Raw genomic sequence first — 3,493 nt, forward strand, 5'->3', positions numbered from 1 at the left:
GGCACACCTGACGGCACCATGAGCATAAATGAATCTGACATAGACTACAGAACAAAATGCCTGTTCACTCACGTCCCCAAACACATGCAGCTGTATAACTGACGGTAGAATTGAGGGACTAAGAATCTGAAAGACCATCCAACTCTTTCTCCCATTTCGACCACTCCAATAGGAATCCTTGTAAAGGCTTCTAATCCCAGCCAATACCAAATTGCTACACTTGTTGCAGGAAAAGTTTTGCTCTCACCAGGAATGGGGCCAGCCGGGAAATCAGTTGGATCAAACAATGACGCTATCAAACTCGGGTTCTTACGCCGCGTGTCTGCTAAATCTCTTTTCACCACTTTTTCAACAAAACAGTCAGATTCTGTGTCCCAAATGACACCAAGGGCACGTCCCACAGGCATAACAATTTTTTCTTCTAGCACCTTGATAGACTCTTTCTGATTCTGGGATGCGTTTTGTCACCTCTTTCACGTTCGAAACCCAGTTGGTCAAGATAAATCCAGCACGTTTCAGCATCGCAACAAGCTGCTGTTGCACTTCCAGTGCTTCAACGTACTGTCGTTTAAAAAAGAACAAATCGTCCATATAAAACTTGCGCTTTAGAACTCAAGCCCAAATAAGGTTTTCCCTATTAAGCGGAAATGGAAAGACTTTTTCCGCTATGCCACTTATTGGATACAGTGGTGTTTACGCGATGCAATTTCAAGTATTCATTGTCTACGATTAGATTAAATTTAGATTAGATTAAAGATTAGATTAAACAAATATTTGCGCAATAGCGGAACTACGTAAAACTTAAGTCATTGACCGTATAAAAGATGAAGCAAATGAAATAATAATAACAAAAAATAACAAAATAATAAAAGGAAAAAAGCTAGTAAATTTCTTCGCGAATATTGAGGCCATGTGGAAGACGTGTTCTGCCTTTTGAGATTAAAAAGGCTTCCCTGGTCTTAAGGATTGAATCTCGGTTAGAATAGACTTTTTCTATGGGGATTAATTGCATGTAGTTAGCGGTGTGGTTAGGAGCGGTGAGGAAGTGCCCTTCGGCTATGGTGGGTTTAGATTTACAGGTCAGGTTAGATTTGATAGGGCGTGTTTCACCGGCGTTAAAAAGGCGTAGTTAGTGAGACCATCGCAAATGTGTGGGCAAGTGGCGCAATTTTTACCGCAACGATAGGAGCCGGAAGGGAGTTGTAGGTGGGGAATAGCCGAGTTAGAAGAAAGTTTAGCCGAAACCAATAAGTCACGTAGGTTAGAAAAATCGTCTGAAGGCCACAACAGGTAAATTTGGAAAAACCTTTTTGCAGCGGTCAGACGAGAGCAGTAAATGGTAATGTTTTTTAATGATGTTGGAAATGTGAGGAAGTGATGGGTTAAAAGTCGTTATGAAAGGTACACGGTCTTGTAGGTTTGTTCACGTCTTTAGTTTGTAAAGCGAGTCTGCGTGGGATGTTGGCGGCACGTTGAATTTGTTAAGTGACAAAGTTTCGTTTGTAGCCTCGTTTGAGTAGGTATGTAGTAAGTTGAGCAGTGCGTATATTAAACGTTTCGTCAGTATAACAAATGCGTCGTAAGCGGAGTGCTAGACTGAAAGGAATAGCGTTTTTGGTATGTAGAGGATGGCAAGATGAATACAATTAGATGTTGGTGTTTGTCTGTAGGTTTAGTGTATAGGTCAGTACTGATGTTACCGTCGTTAGTTAGAGAAACATTAACATCAAGGAAAGATACGTTAGTAGAAGAGTGTGAGCTAGTGAATTTAATGGTAGGGTGAATGTTGTTAAGATAATCGATGAAGATTTTTAAATTATCCAGACCTTCAGTCCAGATCATAAAAATATCATCAATATAACGAAACCACGTGTGAGGGTGAAATGGGGCATTTTTCAAAGCATTCGCTTCGAAATGACCAAGAAAAAGGTTAGCAAAAGAGGGGGCCATTTTAGCACCCATGGCTGTTCCGTGGATCTGAAGGTAGTGGTTATCGTTAAAAGAAAAATTATTCATGGTAAGAATCATGCGAATGAGGTCACAGAGTGTGCTAGTGGGAATGTTATTATGAGGGCGAGTACGCAGGAAATGGTCACAAGCATTAATACCTTCGTTATATGTGGGATATTAGTGTATAAAGATAAGACATCAAGTGTGACTAACAATGAATTAGAGGGTAGCTTTCCGATGGTAAGGGGTTTGTTAAGGAAGTCATTAGTGTCTTTAACAAAGGATGGTAATTTGTGAACTAAAGGTTGACGGTGGTAGTCGACAACTCGTCCTGGGTTACCGGGTTTGTTTATTTTGGGTAGTATGTAGAAGTGTCCTGGTTTTACATCAGTTTGTATGAGGTATTTTCTAGTTTTCTCGTTGATAAGTCTGTCTTGATACATCCTGTTAACATAACAAATATTACACGTTTTTGTATGTCAGCAGTTATGTCTTCGTTCAAGCGTACATCACACCACAGTTCTTTTAAAAGATAGAGGTCTTCGTAGAGACGGACACGCGCCCAGGAGGTAGTAAAGCATGCCACGAAGAAGTTTAAATTTTGGGGAGACAGGATCGTCTTCAACTTGATTCTTGTAATGAATTTCCACCCATTTCCCTGTCACCTAAGGTCATGGCGGTCACTTTTGTGAAACTCATGGAATTTGACTGGGTCGATGAATTCGACGACTTGGGTCTTGTTGGTTTTTTTTGTCCGAAGTTGCCCCACGTGGGACACATGAACAGAGACCAGGACATCACCCACACGACCAAAAGGACCAATCAGAAGACTGGATCCATCTTGCTGTCTACTTCTTCCTTTTCCTCTTCCTCTTCTTCATCAGGGACCTGAGGCTTCTCGAAGTCTGTTCGACAAAATTTTCCTTTTATCCCCGGCTGCTTCCGCAGCTTCTTCATAACCCATAGTTTAGATTAGATAGATGTTAGTTCTTGCTGTTAGGTGATACCTGCGAAACCAGATTTGAGGCGAAGAGAAAGTAATACCCATACTAGCATATCCCTAAAATTCCTCCTCTTGTTATAAAGGAAAATCTATCAACAGCTATGGTTAAAAATAATTTATTACATTATTTTTTCCAGTTTTAAATTATGATGTCATGTATCCAAAAACAACTTCAGAAACCGGTCAAACCGGTGATACCGAACATGACGGACAACAGATAAAAATAGAGCATGACATCGTTGATAAACCTGTCAAACCGGTTAATAACCTGTTGATAAGGCTAAAATATAACATGACATCATCCTATTATAATGAATGTAAAAAATATGTTCTGATATTTCAGTAGCCATTCTGTGTTATTCGATAATCGCCACGAGAAAAAAAAACCATCGGCTTACACTAACATACTTTTACGCTATTAGAGGCTATTGTTTAGGTGAGAAAACTAAAAAACAACTCTAAATCTACGTACAGTATGTTTGATGAACTGTATCTCCAGGCTTAAAAATGCCGACATAAGTGAAGGTTTTAATTGGTGTG

This window comes from Pavona decussata, unplaced genomic scaffold, assembly GCF_977016875.1.
Source record: "Pavona decussata unplaced genomic scaffold, jaPavDecu1.1 SCAFFOLD_81, whole genome shotgun sequence".
In the NCBI taxonomy this organism is placed as follows: domain Eukaryota; kingdom Metazoa; phylum Cnidaria; class Anthozoa; order Scleractinia; family Agariciidae; genus Pavona; species Pavona decussata.